At 44.0% G+C, this 21,090-nt stretch overlaps 1 long non-coding RNA gene across 1 annotated transcript in view; it reads right to left on the bottom strand.

The window, feature by feature from the left end:
- The window catches only part of LOC138566001 (uncharacterized), a 116,907-nt gene that overhangs the window by 3,684 nt on the left and 92,133 nt on the right, over positions 1 to 21,090 (bottom strand). Inside the window, exon 2 of the long non-coding RNA XR_011301772.1 lies at positions 14,901 to 15,065. This is a non-coding gene — a long non-coding RNA (uncharacterized lncRNA). The remainder of the gene's footprint in view (positions 1 to 14,900; positions 15,066 to 21,090) is intronic.

Genomic DNA, 21,090 nt, shown 5'->3' with positions numbered 1-21,090 from the left:
AGATAAATCAAGTCCAATGCTGCCTGCCGTAGCTTGCACAGGCAACTTTGCTTCTTTGTCAGTTTTTCACACAATAAGAGCCTTTGTAGATTCCACCTTCTCACTTGTCAGTCTCACAAAGGGTGTCTGCCAGTTTCCCAACGGACGATTGTTCAGTTCAAACAGTGCTTGTGCCAGGTGTTTGGACCACCCCTTGAGTGTGTGAGTCTTAGTCAGTTTCTTTATTTGTTGCTTGAGCAGCCCATTGCTGCGTTCCACCAGAGCAGAGGATTCTGGGTACCGACTGATGTGCAGTGTCCATGTGATGCCTTGGTCTAGCGCCCAGTTTTGCACATTATGTCCAGCAAAATGGTTGCCTTGATCTGATTGGATTTCATCCGGACTGCCATAGTGCCTGATGAGGTATTCCATTCCTTGCAAGGTAGCCCGTTGATCTGCATTGGCAACTGGATAGGCTAACAGCAGTCTAGAATATGTGTCTACCATGGTCAACACATAATGCTTTCCATTCTCGGGCGGTAAAGGGCCAATGTAGTCAACTTGCCATACGCTAGCAGCTCTTTCACCTCTTCTCAAAGGGCCTTGAGGCTTCCTCTCCAGTGGGTAGTGCTTCACTTCGCAGCACACAGAACATTGGGAGGCAGCTTGCTTGGCATGATTCATGGTAATGGACAATTGTCTCCCATTAGCCCATTCATAGGTTCCTGCTTGCCCTAGATGCCCTGAGGTTTGGTGTGCTCAGTCTGCCATTCCATACAATACCTCAGCTTCTTCAGGTGTTGTCACTGGGTGAATCTTTGCCATTTGATCCACTTCGTTGTTGAACAGGGCAGCCAGTGAGGTGTCAGGGGGTATGTGTGCATCGACATGCCCAATGCAGATTTTGCACCACTCACCTTTGCGCCACATCTCTTCCCAGATGTCTGGCCCTCCCCAGATCGCAGTGTTTTTGATCTGCCAGCTGTCTCTTCTCCATGCCGGCGCCCAATGCGTCAGGCCCTGATATGTTGCCCAACTGTCCGTGTATATGTATGCACTATCTGTCTCTTTCACCTGTTCAATCACAGAGGCCACCGCCTGCAGTTCAGCATATTGACTGGATCCTCCAACACCTTCTCTCATCAGCAGTGTTTCTTGGTGGGGCTGGAATGCAACAGCTTGCCAGTGTCTTTGCCCTTTTATCATACTTTGCGGTGCCATCCATGAACCGTACAGAATTTTGTTCTTCCTCTGTCAATGTTTCATAGGCGGTGCGACTTTGAAGGGAGATTCTGGCAATGCCACTTGGGTGCTCGGTTCAGGCATTGCTTCCAGATCCACTGCCTCCAGCATTTGTTCGTGCAGTCTGGAAACCCCTGTGCGGCCAGCTTTCGCACGTTGCTGTAAATACCATTTACATTTGTCATGAGTGGCGTCTTGTGCCCTGCCACTTTTTCCACTTGCAGCAGTGTCGCGCACCCAGCCCATGATCGGAATTTCTGTGCAAATTGTCACTGGTTGCTCGCCTGTGATTCTTTCAGTCTCAACTAGAGTCCAGTATACTGCAGCAACTTGTTTCTCAAGCGGAGTGTAGCTTGTCATAGGATCAGTGAGTTTACTTGACCAGAAACCTTGCGGCACTCATTTCTGTCCTTGCTTTTGCCACAAGCTCCACACTGCAACATCATTGAAGACAAGAATTTCCAGTTCAAAAGGATCAGTTTTCGTCATGGGGCCAGCGTGATGTAATTCTGCAAAGCGTCCTTAGCCTGCTGAAAAACAGACTGTTGCTCGAGGCCCCATGTAAAATCATGTTTCTTTCTGGTGACTTTGTTGATGGGTTTCAGTATCAGGCTTAAATGAGGTATGTGATTTCTCCAAAAACCCATTAACTCAATGAAACTTTTTGCCTCTTTTTTATTTGCTGGTGGACTCATCTGCTGAACCATGTCAATCACAGGGACAGAAATTTTCTTAACTGACCCAGACCAGATTGCACCTAAAACTTTCGCCTCTTGAGCGGGCCCCTGTACCTTTTTGGGATTTATTGCCAACCCCTGGTTTTTCATGTGTGCGATCAACTTCTCAGCAGCTTTTTATACATGTTCTTTCTCAACATTGGTTAGCATGATGTCATCAATATAGTGGGCAACATACACATCATCCAACTGTACAATCTTCAAATCTCTGGCAATCAATCCATGACACAGAGTGGGACTATGCAAATACCCCTGGGGCAATTTAGTAAATGTAAATTGTCTGTCTCCACAAGTGATAGCAAATTGGTCTTGTGATTCAGTGTCAATATCAATGGAGAAAAATGCATTGGCCAAGTCAAGGACCACATGCTATACACCCACTTCTCTCGTAAGGTTTTCAATCAGAGTAATGATGTCTGGCACCGCCACAGCTAAGGGTGACACCTTCTTGTTCAAGGCGCGAAAATCAATTGTCAGACGCCACGCCCCATCTGGGCGGCGAATAGGCCAGATCGGCGAATTGAATGGACTGACTGCCGGCCTCATTATGCCAGCTTTCACCAATGACTCAATAGTTTCACCAATCTCCTTGTGCCCTCTTGGCAGCCTGTACTGTTTCACGCACAGTGGCTCAGCAGGAGGAGGTAAATGCAAGGGGGACCATTTAGCTTGCCCAACCACCAAAGGGTTAACAAGTCTCACATGGATTTTCCAATTGCTAAAAACAAATTCACCTAAAACTGTAGTCACACTTTTTCCCAACAACACATCCATTCCCAGTATATACTCAGGAATGTCTACAATCAGGACATTTGCTGTGAAGGGCAATCCCTCGACAATTTACATCTTTACATTAAAGGCTTTTGCAACAGTTTCTGCTCCCCCATACTCATTAATGAAAACTCTGGGACCAGATAATTTATTGGGATTGCCATTCAAAATGGTTACCTCAGCTCCCGTGTCGAATAGAGCCAAAACGTGTTTCACTTTATCATTCAAATACAATGCAAGTGGCACAAAAGGGCGTCTGTCTCTGGGACTGGTTCTCTTTATTAACCATACCTCAAAGACAGAGCCAGCCCTTCAATCAAAAATGGGGTCTGGGACCCCAAATCTGGGTACACTTTTGCCCGCACTTTGGGCTTCAACATCTCTTCCTGAGATGATGCAGAAGGCTTGGTTTTGCCTGACCCCTGCTTTTGCAATTATTTCCATTCCTCAAGCAGCACAGGTGTGGGTTTACCGTCTATCTCTTCCTTTGGAATTCCTGCTTTTAGCAGATCCACCCACATTTGCCTGCGTGTAATTTCAATAGTGTCAGTTTTCGCTTTAGACTTTGCATTCTTGCCAAGCTTCTTCTCAGAATCATTACTCGTCGCCACTAGGCGCGCGGCTTTGCGCACATCCAGCCCTTCTTACTGCCCTAATAACAGTGCAACCTCACCAATGGCTTTACCTTGCGCTGGACCCAGCAATGAAAGCAATGCTCCCTTCATGTGACCCGGGGCATTCCGCAGCAAGCGTGCGCATGCCTGCAGTAAAAAGTTCCATATCATGCCCTGCAAAGTTTGCACTGTACCTTGCGCACTGTAAACCCATCTCTCTAAGCTGATCTGTCGCTTCAGTTAGTGAACCCCAGGGGCCCAACATTTCTTCCATATCCATTGGACTTGCATACACATTTATTAAGGCAGTCTGAAGCCAATTAAACAAGGAATGCGATCCTTGCTGCCCAAGCGCACCATGCACCATCTGTCTCAGCATTACATTAGTAGTGATTGAACCTGTTTTTAACAATTCTTCTGGGGTTAAGAAGATGCCATCTGCACTGGTGTCCCACAATCTAATGTACCATTTCAAAAGCACTTTGCCTACTCGCTGTCTAAACAACTTGGCAATGTCTAAAAGCTCTGTCTCTGTATAATTGTGCACAATCCTAGTATTCTGAATGTTTCCACCGCCAGCATGGCCTTTTGACTTGTTAATGATTAACGGCCGCGCAGGATAAACACATTTCTTTGGAGCACATTCCAGCTCCTCTCCATCAGAACAGTTTAGCTCTGCAAGTCTGACTTCAACGGATTTATCCCAGTCAAATGTCTGTTCGTTTTCGCTATCACTAACTTCCCCAGACCATGAATTTGGGTCCCAAGTATCTTTCCTGATTAATGCGTAAATCCTTATCTGTGAAGGATTGCCCCGCCGCTGTCTGCGCTTGTGCGTGGCTACACGCACAGCTAAAGAGGCACACCTGTCCTCCATCTGATCAGTCCGCTTAATTGAAGATTCAAGGGTCTCTCATAACGATTTGTTGCTCCTGGAGCAGGGAAATCTCATCATTTAGTTTACGAAGCTGAGCATCTTTAAGCAATTCATTCTTCTCATGCAACTTCCTGAGTGCCTGCAGGAATAATCAGCCCACGATTCCTGTTCCTTTTTGCTCCCTTCTGCATTTCCCAAGCGGTAAACTCTCCAAACACTCACTAATTACCACCGAGGAAACATCATTTTCAAGCATGTCCCATGCTTTCGGCGCAGAGTACCGATGCTAAATGTCTGCTACACCCAACCAGGCATTTGTTGCCAGCCATCCAGGAATGTGACAGAGTGCACTATCACCCTCATTGCTTTCATCCTTCCCCTATTTCTTCCAGAACGGCAATCACCTTAAACTCTGTTTGTTTACTCACAATTAAATCTTGTATGTTGATTCACTATCTCATGATCAATGCAGCTAAAATGGAGGTTCTTTTCTTTCCTGCTAATAGTATTGCTTCTCCTATTGCTCCTTCTTTTGTCTCATTCCCCCATCCCAGCCTCCTATTCCTCTTACTGCCCTTAATTTGGGAGTTTACTTTGATTCTGCTCTATCATTTTCTTATCATACATGCCTGTCTTCGTGTGCCTGTAGCTTTCACATTTATAATATTCGTAAGGCCCGTCCTTTCTTGACTTTTCATGCTACAAAACTGTTGACATCCTCTCTCATTTTTCTTGGCTTTTTTATTACTCTTCTGCTCTTTTTGATCTTCCACTTACTCGTCTGGCCCCCTTAACATCTGTTTTCAATGCCTCTATCCGTCTTCTTTGTCTTCTTTCTTTTCATGACTCCATTTCTTCTCATCTCTCTACTCTTGGTTGGCTATCTTTACATTCTCAGTTTAAATTCAACGTCTCATGTCTGGTTTTTAAGTCACTTTATGGTCTTGCACCCGACTATCTTTCTTGTTTGGTCTCTTTTTATACTCCCCCTCGATCCCTATGCTCTTCTCAATTTCTTCTCGTGGCTCCACATCCTCCCTGTGCCCAGTCCCGCTTTAGGTATTTTGCCCTCTTTGCTCCTTTTCACTGCAATGCTCTTCCACTCTCACTTTGCCCTATTAGTCTCTATTCCTTATTTCATAAGTTGTTGACATCGCATCTTCGTCATCTTGGTTAATGTGACAGATTGTTTTTATTTTCCATGTTATTCATTTTTATTGTACCTTTGACTCTCTGTACAGCTCCTTGGCTTAAGACGCTATGTAAAACACAAATAAAACACAAAATTAAAAAATACACTTAAGGTGTTTTCATCCGGTGTATGTAATTATATTGAGAAAGCTTCCCTTCTCTTGATTCTTCATAAGCAAAGGTTTTCCTTCAATTCGGTATTCAAAATTATGCAGTTTTCTAAGTTGAATATTCTCTGCCGTTCGGCACCTCTTTAACATGTAAATGATTTAAGGTAAGTTACTTTCATTCTATTGGTTGTTAAGTGCAGCATTCAAAAAGGTGCAGATTGTATAGTTTGAATATCCTCTGTCGTTCGGTACCTCTGTAATGTGTATAAAGTTTAAATATTAATGATTTGATTATGCTTGTTCAATTCGTTAAGTATTGTAATTCTCATGGGCCTTTAAACTGTTCTAATTGTGTGTAGATTTTCGATAACAAGCTTTCATTTGCCTGCACCCACTCCGTAACAAAGTATTCAGTTTTCTTTCATGAGTTAACAAGTCTTTAATGTTCGTTGGTTCGTAAGGATTCTAGTCGGAGACCTTTGACAACATGCCTTTCAATCCACGTGACCATTCCGTAATAAAATATCCTTATGCACAGCATCTAGCACTCCCATACCAGGTTTCTTTCTATCTAGAAACTCACTGGTTGCTTTGAGGTACGTTCCTTAAGCACATATCTTCCGGCCTTCTCCTGTTTGCTTCAGTGCTCCACCTCATGCTGCTGTTAGAACTCTACACTCTGGGCCTCATCACGAGTTGGGCGGTAATGCCAGTGGTATTAATGCCAGCGCTAATAGCCCTACCGCCAAACCCCCCAGTGCTATTAGCATCGGATCATGGGTTTGGCGGAATGGTTAGTGCCCATTCCCCATTGGGCCCATTCGGGAATTCCTCATTCCCCATTGGGCCCAATGGGGAGAATTCACGCTATTACCACCGGCGGATTTCCCGCTGGTGGTAATAGCGCCAGAAATCGGCAATTTTGCTGCGGATTTCCCCCCCCAGCTCAGAGCTGGGGGGAAATTCGCCAAGGCCATGATCTGGTGGACCCTTAAATGCAGTGGTAATAGTGCTACTGCCGCATTTAAGGGTTACTGCCAAACTCATGATGAGTTGGGTGGTAACGCCGGCGCTATTACCGCCGGCGCTATTAGCCCTACCAACAAACCCTCCGGTGCTATTAGTGCCGGATCACGGGTTTGGCGGAACGGTTAGTGCCCATTCCCCGTTGGGCCCAATGGGGAAAATTTGCGCTATTACCGCCGGCGGATTTCCCGCTGGCGGTAATAGCGCCAAAAATCAGCAAATTTGCAGCGGATTTCCCCCTAGCTCAGAGCTGGGGGTAAATCCGCCAAGGCCATGATCTGGCAGACCCTTAAATGAGGCGGTAATAGCGCTACCACCACATTTAAGGGTTACCACCAGACTCGTGATGAGGCCCTCTGTCTTCTAGGCATTCTCCATTGCTGTGATATTGGGAATTCCTTCCGAAAGCATGGGATCTGGATTCTTCCTTTTGCCTTTGTCGCCGTGAACGCTCAGGGTCCCTTGCCCTGTAGTCAATTTTTGGTGCAGAATAATACTCAGTCTTATCGTCAGACCAATTAACATATTTACTATCCCCCTTCCATGTGCTGGGTGATACCACCCATTCCCCAGAAGGTGTGCAGGTTTTTAAAATGCCCTTCCTATGTTGAAGCTTTTGCTTTTCCTTTTCAGCTAAGCGGGCTAGACAATTTCTTTGCAAGATCATTTTCTGCAAATCTAATTCTCTGATATTCTCATCATATATATTTTCATGTTCAGAAGTATTCGCAGTACTATCTTTGGCCTCCCATGACACTGGTCTGGCCACCTCCCATTCTGTTTGGTAAAGATGAATATGCATCAATATCCGATAAGAGCTGGCAAGGGCTGACCTTCCTGATCAGACTGGCAGGGATAGGCAAACCCACTGGCCTCTATAGGAGGCATTCATGAGGTCAGATCCAATCTGTACATGGGGAGTTGTAGGTAAATGACATGAAGGCCTTGATGGGAGGGGCTTTTCCCCTCCATCATAGTACCCTATCCCATACAATGGTTTGTCAGACTGTCTCAGGCCAGTTTGTATTTTTTTATTTAATTATTTAATTTCTAACACTTGTTTTTCTCTGCCATGGTTTCCTGTTTACATTCAAAGAGTTGAATGCTTAACTCTGACACCTTGGCTTGGCTGGCTTCAAGCTCTCTGCCCTGAGCAGCCAGTCGGCCTCTCACTTTCTGTACTTTTTATTGGACGATTTCATATTCCCTCTGAGTGCCTTGCATTATGTGTGCACGTTCACAGCATTTTTCATTTAAATTGACACGTTCTCTCTCCTAAGCATACCTACTATGTGCTTCCAATCGGTCACCCTCTGCTTGTTTCAAACACTCCACAACATCCATATTTTCTTTCCTGATTCGGGCCAGTTCCTGACCCTTTTCTACATCCATTTTGATTTTAAGGCATCTTTTTCACTGATCAGCTGGATTTTCTGTTGCTTCAAAATATTTACATTCTGATGCATTTGATCAAAAGTCTTTTGTGAGTCAATCTCTTTTATGATCAACTGACTGTTTTCTCATTTTAGCTCACTAATGGACTGTTTAAAGACCATAATTTCATCCAACGATACACTATTATGTATATTCTGGTCATTCAGCTTATGTCAAAGTTGACTTAAGGTTTCTACACTCTATTTATGTGTGTCTTGCAGCACAGAAAATGTCATTTCTCGCCCTGCATTGGCATGTTTTTAGGTTTTGACCTCATTTTTTAGTTGCTCAATGCAGTTTTCATAGTTGATATCTCTAACTTGGCTTTGTTGTAGCCTGTTCTCTAATTGCCTGAGTGATTGCTGGGCTTGTTCAGCCAACTGATGGGCCTGTTGTTGGTCCTCTGTCTGCGTCATCATTCTGGCCCCTTTATTTTGCAACCCGTCTATTACTTGCAAATGGAAATACAACTGAGCCGTGAGCTGGGACATTTTAATGAGTTCAATATGGAAATTTTGTATCATATAAAATTGCTCTAGGGCTTTGTGTAAAATATAACCCTTATGCCAAATGTCAGTCCCTACAAATGTGACTTCCTGTACCATTCTGCCTTCTGCTTTTTTGCCTTCTGCTTCTGTTGAGCATTGCTTGGCTAGCCCTCCATCATGGCCGTCGTGGACTTCGCAGTCACCTAAGTGCTTGTTCAACAACAAAGGGAGCCACAGCTCTGATTGGGCCCAGCTACCTTCTTGTAGCCCAATCAGAACAAGCCGGCAGGGGAAGGCCGGCCCACCTCCCAAGGCCCACTAGCCAAGGCCATGTCTGAGCCTGTCCGGGCCTGGTAAGGCCTGGGAGGGCTTCCACCTTAATGCCCCTCCACACAAACAATGCTACAGCCTCCTGTGCGCGTCCTGCTCCTGCATGAACTTGGTCCACAGCACCCCAGGCACCACCTATTTTCTTCACTGCACTCTGTGTTCTACAATTGGTAAATTCATTCAAGTTGTGCTTCTTCCTTTTCCTTCTCGCATCCATTTTGTTCACTGCATTGTGACCTTTTTTCTTTTTAAATCAAATCTAGGTGGTTCTGCTTTACTTCTTGGATCCATTTTGTGGCCTGCATTGTGATTGTGCTTAACACCATGCATCCATATTGTGCACTGCATTGTGATCCTTTTTTTTCAAAGCAAATCTAGCTGGGTGGGCTTTACATCTTCCATCCATTTTGTTCACTGCATTGTGATTGTACTTAACACCTTGCATCCATGATTTGCACTGCATTGTGATCCTTTTTTTCAAATCAAATCTAGGTGGGTGTGCTTTACATCTTGCATCCATTTTGTTCACTGCATTGTGATTATACTTAACACCTTGCATCCATTTTTTGCACTGCATTGTGATCCTTTTTTTCAAATCGAATCTAGGAGGGTGTGCTTTACATCTTGCATCCATTTCTTGCACTGCATTGTGATCCTTTTTTTCAAATCGAATCTAGGTGGGTGTGCTTTACATCTTGCATCCATTTTGTTCACTGCATTGTGATTGTACTTAACACCTTGCATCCGTTTTTTGCACTGCATTGTGATCCTTTTTTTCAAATCGAATCTAGGAGGGTGTGCTTTACATCTTGCATCCATTTCTTGCACTGCATTGTGATATATATTTTCATTAAATCGAATCTAAGTGGGTGTGCTTTACATCTTGCATCCATGTTGTGCAGTGCATTGTGATCCTTTTTTTTAAATCGAATCTAGGTGGGCGTGCTTTACATCTTGCATACATTTTGTGCACTGCATTGTGATCCTTTTTTTAATCGAATCTAGGTGGGTGTGCTTTACATCTTGCATCCATTTTTTGGACTGCGTTGTGATCTTTTTTAAAAAATAGAATCTAGGTGAGTGTGCTTTACATCTTGCATCAATTTTGTGCACTGCATTGAGATTGTGCTTAACACCTTGCATCCATTTTGTGCACTCCATTGTGAACCTTTTTTTTAAATCAAATCTAGGTGGGTGTGCTTCACATCTTGCACCCATTTTGTGGACTGCATTGTGATCCTTTTTTAAAAAATCAAATCTAGCTGGGTGTGCTTTACATTTTGCATCCATTTTGTGCATTGCATTGTGATCCTTTTTTTACAGTAGCGCACACGGCTCATAACCAAAGAGGCTACCACCAGTGCATGCAAATATCTTGGGAGAAACGGAAGAACTTTCTGCAGTATTTTCAGCTATAAATGCCCTCCCTCACAGAGGCTACCAACCTGGGCTTTCATAGCAAGAGAGGACGAGAGCTTAATTCCCAAATCCCTAACAAATGTCACAGGAGAGGGAAAAGTTCCCAACAAGAGAGGCCAAAAAGAAGGGGTCCACAGGGCAGCCATGTATGGAGGACCAACCACAAGTACCTCCATCCTATACCCATTCAATTTAAGCCAGTTGGAACTCATCCACTGCCCCATGGCCTCCGGGCAACTCCTGAACTGAGACGACGTGCCAGAATGCAGAAGATTCAACTGGACTAAGATATGTGTATCATCTGCATATGAGTAACACCTGAAGGTGATGAGACCAACCAGAGGTTACATATATACATTAAAAAGCATAGAGGATAGGGCCGAGCCCTGCGGAACGCCACAAGGAAGAGAAACAGATGATGAGCGTAAGGGAGAAAGAGATAGTGTTTGTGCTCTTTCTGACAGGAAGGAGGAAAACCATGTCAGCACCAAGCCAGAGAGGCCATCTAAATTGAGGCGATCCAACAGGATGGAATGGTCACCTATATCAAATGCCGCTGAGAGATCTAATAATACCAATGCCCCCACTCCAACCTGATCAGAAAGCCTCACTAGATCGTCCATAGCTAAAACAAGAACACTCTCAGTCCCAGGGCTCGGGAGGAAACCAGATTAGAAAAACCTAAAGAAACTAGACTCCACCAGGTACTGGCTGAGCAAAGGAGAAATGAGAGTCTCAAGAAGCTTTCTTGGAAAGGAAAGAAGAGAGATGGGTCTAAAATTAGCTAGAATAGAAGGGTCTAAAGACTGTTTTCTCAAGAGCGGGACGGCTAGTGCTTGTTTCAGCTACCTAGTGATCAGCCCATTGGTGCACGAAACATTCACCACCTGAGCAACCCAAGGAGCAATTTTAGGCATGATTTCTTTCCATATATCTAAAGGAATTGTGTCCACAGATGAGGCCAACATAAGTTTTGAAGTAGCCTGTAGAATATCCTCTTCGGAATATACAGGGAAAGACTACCAAAAATGAGTAGGACTTTCCAAAGTAGGGCTATAAACAAAACGATCTGTGGCCGATATGTTTGCTCAGATGTGGATTATTTTCTGGGCAAAAAAGGATGAGAGAGAGTCACAGAAAGCTTGTGAAGGAACTGTCTTGGATACTGAGTTAGAGGAGAATGTAAGGGTTCTCACCAGGAAAAAGGGTTCTGTGGGTTGATTCAGAGCTATTTCGACTGTGAATAGTACTATGATAGGCTGTAGAGGCTGTGGAGGACTGTAATGGGGTGATCGGTGGTGTACTATTGTATTTCATAAAAGGTTTGCTGGTGCCCTCCTCCCTCACCTCATCAAGCTATTCAATAATATCTATGAGACAGGGAAGGCACCATCATCATTCAGCAAATCTATGATATGTCATACTTGAAGAGGGCAGACCCCGGTGCATTGTCAGTCTTACCACCCAATTTCATTAATGAATGCTGATGAGAAGATTTACACAAGAACCCTGGCTTCCCGCCTTGAGGGGTTGATGCCCCAATGGGTGCATTCTTCACTTAGCTAGCCTTGCTGCAGAACATTTACCAACCTTTCACTCTGTTTCCCAGTAGCCTTGTCGGCTATTCCATTCTTGATATACAACATTTGTGTTTCTTTCGCAATCTTTCAGCTGGGCTGTGAGCCTGTTACATTCTCTTAAGTTTATGTGCGTTTGGTGGCGATTCCAGCCGTTACATACAGTGTTCGTATCTCGTTCACACTGTTGGTTGTACCTGCGTCGGTTTCGGTACTCCATGGAAACAACCTTTACAGAACCTCACTGGCATCCACGAATCGCTAGCGTCCATCTTCCTGCTGGTATATCCCTCAGCATAAAAGGCACTTGCAGGGTGTAACTCGGGGCCCTGGGCTCCTCTCCTGTCTCTGGTCTCTGTGTCAGTTGCTGGGCATCCAGCCCACCACTGCTCTTCAGTGGTCGTTCCACCAGAGAAGACCCTGGTCTTCCCATCGCGTCTCCATCCCTGACTGGAGCCTCTTGTTCGGTCAAGTCACCTGCCATCCAACCTCCAGCTGGCGGGCCTCCCTTTCTCATGCCACCACTGGTGCTGCAGCTTGATGTGGATCCACCCTTAAAGTACGTCATTGCCTCAGAGGCTCGCCTCTGCGTAGTGGTTGCTCTCCTCCCCCTCCATAAGTGTTTTTCCCCCATTCACATTCCATTCTCTTCTTATTCACGTCATTGGAATTCATGGAATTGTGTCCGTCTTCCATGCTCATTGCATTCAGGCAACGTTCAGCAATACTTGAAGCCAATAGAGTAAAAGAAGGATCTCTGTTAATTATGCTTGTAACAGGGAATGCCAAAGTCTTTCCATAATCCATATATGCAGGCAGGGTGGTTTGGACTTGGAGGTCCTTATTGGAATGGGAGTCCTTTTCCCCAAGAAGAGAGTCCCTCCCATCGAGGCCACACTTACCCAGACCCCTAGGGAGATTCCTGCATAGCGGGCTCACCTCCCTAGCGTCGGGGTGGCTCACTTCTGGGGATAAGGGACGAATTGTCTATATTCATCACAGGTGACACAGTGCACCGCAAACACATGAGTGGAGCAGGTGAGTAAGGCTAAAAAGACCTCATGCACCAATAAATCAGCCTATATCAGAAATGCTGGGGGTCCCATTGAAGTTAATGGGGGAAGTCACAAAAAGGGAAAATCTTTCTTTACGCTTACACAAATCAGGGCTTAGTGCTTTTTGTTCCTTTTTATTTGAAATTAGATCACAGAGCATGTTTCCCCAGAACACAAGACAATACTGCAACTATATCCCTCCATCGCCCAACAATAACTGCCTACCTTCTTATGTTATGAGCTCAGAATACCTTTGCCCAAGATCACAAAGATGCACCACAAAGAATGCATTTAACTCACATTGCTGATTGATGTCCCTCCATCTTACAGTACTTATTGTTTTTCCTTTTCTTCGGAGCACAAGAGCTTAGTGGCCATGGCATTTGCCCAGGTTCACAAGACAGCACTGCAATGAATCCCTCCTTCTCCGAGTGCTGACTGCTTTCCTTTCTTTTCTCCCCATAAATATTAGATCTCGAAATATTCTGTTTTCCCCGATCACATGACGCTACTTGCTGTAGTTAAGAATAACCTACCCTTCTCGGACACCACCGTCTCATTTTAATAGCTTTCATGCTATGCTTTAAAATTAATGCTAAATGGCACTTTTGCAGTGCTTTTTGTTGAGGTCTGGTGAGTACTGTTCATCTGTCTAAATGTGCTTGATTGTTTTTTATTTTGAGAGGTGTTTTTGTAATGGGTATTCCATCACATTGCAGTGTCACTTAACCAATACCATGTACTAGGACAACTATGTGTCTTGCAGTATCATAACTACAACATCAACAATGAAATACAATCATGTAAATATATGTACACTTTCTGTTGGTACTATTATCTGTATTGAGTTTGAGATGATATCCCTTCAAAACATAAATATTGTATGCTGAAAGAAATGCTTGAAATATTGCCACTGTATGTTAAGAAATTGAAATTTTTTAGTAAGGCCAAATTTGCAACCACCTGACATTTCTTTTATGTCCCAAATTCCAGGTCTTATTATCCCAGACCATACTGCCGAATGCAACCTTCCCCAAATCCTTTGTCTTGTCTTCTCTCTTAACAGGTATGCTGTAGGTTGCAGTCACGCAGTTTTCACAACATACTTATTGGTACAAAGGAGGAAATCACGGTAATGTATCATTTATGTAAGTGTTTGTGGATGTAGGGAACTGGTCGGTGTTCCTTAAACCCAGATCCATGCCCTATAATTGCTTTTCTAATGTTACAAGTGAACTACTGCCTGCATTAAAATAGATTTTTGTTTTGCTTAGTCTTGTGGATTTTGTTTTCTTCATTTGCTTCCTAGGGGACAAATGCCTGAAGTGAGCGCACTCGTGCATTATTGGTAGGACAAAAAGGGGGGAAATGCAATTGGCAGATAATGAATGGTTTCTACTGGATCCAGAGGTGGCGTAACTTTTGTTGACATTGTACTATATTGTAATTGAAAAAGAAATGGGGGTGTTGTATGGATCAATTAGCAAAAACATAAATAGAACATGAACCAACAGAACACAATAACGATCTCCAAACTGCAGCTGGCATGAAATGTCATTTTCTCATTAGAGGTGTAATAGATATTGTGAAATGTGTACAGAAGGTCATAGTTCCATTAAACACCACTTGCATCATGTTAACTGAAATTTGAATGTCCACATGAGAGGGCTAAGGCTACTTAGGGAGCTCCGAGGGGGACAAGACATGTTCAGACTATGCACATCTGACGGATCTCCCCAACATCATTTTCTATAGATGTCATCAAGAGCAGCATCACCTGAGCAACGGCTGCTCATAGTTGAACTTCAGAGGGGACAGGAAACACCACAAGGTCTATTAGTTGCTTCTGTCTGATATGTGGTGCTTACGCACCACCTACGATCAAAACTACTGCATGGGAGTGTTAGAGTGGCAATGGCATTCAGGGAGGGACAGAGCATGCATGTGTCCTTCAGTTACAGAATAACCTTGGCAATGGTAAGACATATGGACATGACCCTCCATTTTCTGCACAAGCCACTTTCACCTGGGGTTTCTGCTCCTTTCTTACCTTCTTCATGTCCTCACATTCGCCCATCGGTATACATGGCGGTCATCCTGACATGGTTTTGCTTTCCTAGTTGAATGTGTTCTCGAGATGCTCTCCACTTGTCCCTGCAAGCCACAGCCTCCATCAAAGGTACATCCATCAGCCAGGGCCGTGCCACAATTGGGACTAGAGCAAGCGCCTTTACCATGGTGGCTGTCACTTTCTTCCACGGTCCCAACGCAAATGGGCAAGGGCCCCGAGCAGGACTGGTGCAGAAGGTAGGATTGGGCAAGCGGAATGTGCCCTGTCCCTATAGTAAGACTGAGCGCTGACCGAGAGGAACCCTATGCTATGTTTTTAAGAGCTTGTCCAAATCATTATCCAAAAGCAGCCATAATGCTTAAATCTAACATAACATAATATACACAATTTGCCCACATAAGGGTATACTCTAGCCACGCCCCAATAGAACATGTATCAAAAGCATCTACAGGCTTACCCTGCACACATATCCCTATTCCTTCCCATCTGCATGAATCAACACAACCTGTGCTCCACCTATCCTAACCCTCCCCATCTCTCTGCAGATCCCAGAAGAGTGGCAGCAGCGTGCTATATAAAGCATACATTTATGGAAAAGGAAGTGTAGAGGAGCAGTTGGATGCACTTTCCCTAACTCCCGTCCCCTCACCGCCACCATATTGGAACAGTAGGAGAAGAGCCCTATATGGACCTCCATGTGTTATGCCTATACCGCATCGAGTGTATAAGACGATATGCACTCAGACAACCATATCGAATGTATCCTCGAACTGAGAGAGTGGAAGGATATTGCGTGGAAAGATGTCAAAACACACCATTGGACATCACAGAGTGCTGAGTGAAGTCTGACGAGAGCAGAGTGATGTCATAGAAGATGTGCAAAGACATACTGAAACTATATATAAATACTTAAGAGTGACAACGTAACTGAAGCTACAAGAGAAACATGTACAAAATGATAAAGAGTTTATATGCAAAGAAGACAAAGTAACTTGCTGATCAATTAGTGTAAATATGCAGCAAGTCAAGGTAGATGAGACATATAGAAGCTTGCAATAGAGGAAAATATAACGTGGCAAGGACGGCCATGATTGAAAAATGGACATCGGCTTGTGTAAAGATTAAATACAGCCACCTCAGAGACAGACCAGGTGTGCAGCGTTAGGAGACGTTGGGAAACAGCGTTGTGTGCAAAACAAAGAGGAGTCTATGTTGGCCCGTGATCAAGGATGCTATTTTAAGGAATAGCTGCAAAGCACAAAAGGAGGCAGACGCATCATTCATGGACTGGAGACATATTTCTCTTAGATAAAAGATGAAGAAAACATTGTGGGGTGCATTTAAGGCTCTAAGCATAAATCCCCAACAACCAAAAACTGCGTTTAAACAGTGCCACAAAAACGGTGTCTTCCTGGCACATGTGTGGCGAGCATTGAACACTGCCACCCAAAGAACAGCTCTGCATTTGCTTTATTTTCAGTTGAATCATAAGAACATGACCAGCATTCAGAATGGCACTACATTTGCTGTTCTGTCATCTGAATACTAAAGTTGCGCACAGCATTCAAGACACCCCTGCATTTGCTCTTTCTTTCATCTAAAACACTACAAAGCATGTGTTCCATTGAAACACAGCTCTGCGTGCTTATTCCATATGAATGCCAAAAAGGTTAGGCAACACATCCCAAGAACGGCATTGTCTGACTGATAAATCAAATGAGAGGCAAACATTTCTGCATTTCACTCGACGCAGCTTTTGTTTCCCTTTAATGTGAACCATCTCGCTCAAATTTCTGCAAATGAAAGAAATAGCATGCTTTTTCTCCTTTCTGTGTCAAAATCAAAGAAATTCTGTGCAGTATCCCTCTGTGTTCATGAACCAACAATACATGCAAACACCCCCCCAAAAAGACTAATTGAAAAACAATCCTGTGGTCTGCAGAACCGCATTTGCAACTTGAAATGAAAGGCCTGAACACATGGGAAACTGGTCTTTGCAAAATAAGGAAAATGTTGTTTAAAAGTCAATGTCAAATGACAGCTTTTTGCTAGCACAGATATCATTGAATATGTGGGTGGGGGGTCGGCTACATAATGTACATTATATTTGTCCCCACAAGATTTGGTTCCCTTGGAAAAGACTCAGAAACCAGTAAAACTGGGTTTTTGGCCCAGGCACAGAACTCAATGACAGGCCTTGCCTCTCACGGAAAAGTGCATGCATAAGTGAACCGCCCCACAATGGCATGTGAGGCGGTCGAGATTGTGAGAATTCACTGCCCTGCTAGACTAGCAGGCAGTCCTGGAAGAAGGAACAAAGGAAGCCAGTATGGCCTGTGCGACCGAGAGGTGCAATTTCCTCCAGCATCCACTCTGAAGGAGGAACTGTCAAACTTCAAAGGCATCATAAAAGTCCTTTGTTGCAAGCCGAGCCCGGCAGAGACAGTTTGCTGTGGGGGTCTGCAGCACCACCCACACATGTGACACTTTCTCCCCATTAACATTAAAGTACTTCTGTATTTAAGATAGTTTCCCCAGCACCCTGAATAAGTAGTAATTTTGTATTATGCTAGTTGTCCATGTGATTTTTAGACAAATGTAAAGAGGCCAAGTACATGTTTCTAGCACCTGGTGAACTGAAATGGCCATGAAAGACGCATTTTAGGTTGAATTATAAATGGGACAGATATGAAACTAAGTGGAAATATGCAAAATGTAATTAGGAATATGTGTAGTCATTGGCAGAATTTTAAATAGTTTGCATTTCATAAAAAGGGCAAAAATGTGCCAAAGGGCGATGCGACCTCGTACAGACCCGGTGATCGGATTGTCCAAATCCCTCTGACCTATTGAATCCACATATCTGCTTCATATGGCTGTGGCTAGTATAAGTTTGAAGTTTTGATATGTAACTCATTCTTGTTCAAAAGTAGACTTAAGAGATGATGAAAGATCATAAATGCAAACACGCAAATGATGCCATTTCCCCCAGAACCAATCGGTGCAGGGGGAGGAGAAAGGACTGGTAGGCTGTCCGATCCCAGAGTACTTCCCCCAGATTGTAAATGAGATGATGTCATGTTGGCTACATAAGGGGAAGACAGAGAAACACAAGGATTCAGATTCAAAAATGTGATCCAGACATCCATTCAGGCAGATCCATCCACCCATCCATCCATCCAGATCCAGGCACACCTAAGAATCCAGGGAGAAAGGGGAGGAGGCAGCTGACCCCATCCAGGAGAGAGCAGTGACCAGACATTGCCTAGCTGACCCCATCTAGGAGAGCGCAGTGGCCAGACCTTGCCTAGCTGTCCAGAATCCCATCCAGGGGAGCCAAGTGACCAGAACCCTTGGCCTTGCTGTCCAGAGTGACCGGAGACATCGCTGGCTTTCCAGAATCCCAAACTCAAGCTTACACGTAAGTAGCAGATAACGCCAGTCCCCAAACTGCATATCCCGCTCTTTTGACTCTTGCATCCAATTTGAAAAATCCCATTGAAAGTCCCAAATTGGCAGTAGGATCCGTTCCCCTTTCCATAGAAGAATCTGCATTAGCCCGTGTCTGTAGCGTATTCCTTTTATAGTTATTTCCATTATCTGTGTATATTTGCAAGAAAATCAATGAATTCCCCTATAAAGAGATTCCTGGTGAGTTGGTTGAAATTCAAATTTAACCACCTCATATCAAGTGCCGATCTTTAATAAATATAGTCATTAAAATATAGCAAATGGAATTAGTCTTTGTGTAACAAAAAACAAATTTGCCCATGTATTGTGCATGCCTGCGAATTCCAATCTGCATCTGTCCCATAGAAGAACCCAAACCGTAGTCCCATTGAGAGTAACCCTTTCTGTCAGAATCTTCTCTGTTATGTGCCGCTGTTCCTTGTCCTGAAAACCAATTTCTGATTTTGACAGCTAAGCCCTTCCCGTGGCTGTCTGTCATTCCATGTCCCATGTAGAAACAAATTTCCATTCTGTCGCGTGTGTTTTCTTTTGCATTTGTCTTCTTTCCCAACATCAACTTTTCTTACCTTGTGTTAATTTTGCCTTGGTGCCCTGCTTAGTAGTCTGTAAACTTCCTTACCTCTCGAGTATAACAACACAAATTTCTGTCCTAGCTATCCCACTGCGGTTGTAAGCTGCTGTGCGAGAAACAAGTGAAATCCGATTATGCCGTTTTGCTCATAAATCCGGTTTTCATTTTCTTTTCTGGTCTCCCATCTTGGGGTGGCGGGCTGAATTCTAAATATGATTGTTCCCGCTTTATTCTGACTCTGTGCCACTGCCTTCCATCCAAAATGAATTTAGCTAGCAGATGTTTGGGGTTGAGTGTTGCAGGGGGAGTACTTAACTTGAATGCTATCTGTTGCTGTCAAAACAATATTTCTTCTGTTTGCTATTATAGGTTTCTGTAAATTGTGTTAGGAGTTTGAACTAATTGTGTTGTAGGAATCTTTGCATATTGTATTGCCACAACATTGGTGGCTGCTGCCCAACTGTTTGATTTTGTTTATTTTTCATTGGCCCATAACATTAATAAATACCACATTGTTGCACACCATCCTGGTTCTTGGTCCATTCCGACATGGGGTGTTTGAGAAGGTGGGTGTGAGACGGGTTGGGGGCCTAATCAACTAAAAGAACCTGTGGTTGATTAAAGATAAAAAGCCATGTTCATTGTCAGGTGAAGGAGTGCCTGGCTGGAGCATGCCATTTTATAAAACCGTTACACAGTGAGGGCTCGTGCCGTGATTGAGATAAGTGTTTTCACCCATGACAGTTTAACACAGCAGGCTAACTCAGTAAAGGTAGTGTTACTTTAGGGGGTCAAAAAGCTGTGTTACACCATCCCAAAACGTATAGCCTAGGTATCAGGCTGTCTAAAAATACAGCAGTGTAATAATAAACTAGGCTAGAGCAGGCTACAGATTTGTCCTTGCAGAGATAACTAACCAAAGGAAGAACACTGTTCATAATGAGCACTGCAGAGATTAACATAGCTAGGCAGCACCTTGTGTCCGAACTATTCATTAGAGGGGAATGGGCAGAGCAGGAGCAGGAGGCCTGGCTAGATGATGCAACAGGTCACCTCCATAAGCATGGATGTGTGGCAGGACAGTGGCCTGTTACATCAAGCCCTGACTGGGTTCTATACAACTGAGAACATCGAAGAGGAGCAGATTAAGATGGTCCAACTCACTGCGTACATGTACTTCCACATAATAGTCATGGAAGAAAAGCACCAAAAAAGTGTAACCTCTGGGCAAAATCAGTCTGACCCTTTAAATCAAACCCAGAGTGAATTAAAGCAGGTAGAAGAAAAAATGCAAGAGAGCCAAAATTAGAGTAGGGAAATCTCATCACACAGTTAAAGGAGGAGTTGGCAATACAGCAACAAACTAATTCAGAAGAGGAGGCCCAATTATCTGCACTGAAAGAGGAGTGTCAGGAAAAGGTTGATTCCATGAAAGAGAGTCAACTAAAATTAAACCAACAAGTAACATACAATAGAATATGCTTAGAGGACATGGGCGCTCTACAAAAACAGATTGAGAAATTGGATAAGGGGAATAATAAGTTAATCATTACAGAAGTCCATTCCCAAACAGAATTTGACCAGGAACGTCAGAAGTTGGGCACTATAAAACAACAGAGAGATGAACTGACTGATCAGATTGGCACCCTGTATCAGGAAAAAGATGCCCTATGCAAGGAAGTGTGCAAATTAAAGGCAGACCTGGAGAGAAGAGAGTTAGGCCTTCAGAACTGACTGACCTAAAAAAGAATATGAAGAATTAATGGGACATACGAGGCAAATGGAATTTGATCTGGAGCGGGCCATAGATGCCAAAGCTGCTCAGAATGAGAAAATGTATCTCCTGCAACAAAAAGGGTCTGAGTATTCCCAGGCAATACAAGAAGCACGAAAAGAAATTGAGGCCTTTTATGATGACAACAGGGAACTCCAGAGCCAGGTAGCAGCACAAGGGAAGGTCATAGAGGCCAGTCACACCCTGATAGCAGAGCACAAGGCTCAGGCCTTTGCATACTATCAAGAAGTAGGGGCTGTGAAATAGAAGTTTGGGAAGTTAGAAAAAGGGTGTGCTAGGTTAAATCAAAACTTGATGAACCCCGAACAGTTAGAGAGTGGCAGGGGCACCCC

Source organism: Ambystoma mexicanum, chromosome 2p (genome assembly GCF_040938575.1).
Source record: "Ambystoma mexicanum isolate Mex_15411 chromosome 2p, UKY_AmexF1_1, whole genome shotgun sequence".
In the NCBI taxonomy this organism is placed as follows: Eukaryota; Metazoa; Chordata; class Amphibia; order Caudata; family Ambystomatidae; genus Ambystoma; species Ambystoma mexicanum.
The sequence above is the reverse complement of the archived record's forward strand: the minus strand, read 5'-3'. Positions and strand labels throughout refer to the sequence as shown.